Raw genomic sequence first — 303 nt, forward strand, 5'->3', positions numbered from 1 at the left:
ATGACCGTGGACTGATCTAGTGATACCTGACATTAACTGAAAGAATATACACTGTATGAGCAGTGTTACCTTCACATGTACAGTTAAAAAAATTCTAGCTCACATAAACCAATGATCACAGACGAGGATATTCACTGAAGTATATCTGAGATAATGAAAAACTCTTGAAACCTAAACACTAAACAAAGAGAGGTTTAAATACATTATGGTATATTCATATAAAAAAACTGGGCCAAATGGGTTTTTAATTTTGTAAAGTATCAGTCCCACACTCAGAGGGCAAGCAACTGCTTGCAGAGGAAG

The sequence above is a fragment of the Pteropus vampyrus genome, unplaced genomic scaffold (genome assembly GCF_000151845.1).
Source record: "Pteropus vampyrus isolate Shadow unplaced genomic scaffold, Pvam_2.0 Scaffold203, whole genome shotgun sequence".
NCBI classification, from domain to species: Eukaryota; Metazoa; Chordata; class Mammalia; order Chiroptera; family Pteropodidae; genus Pteropus; species Pteropus vampyrus.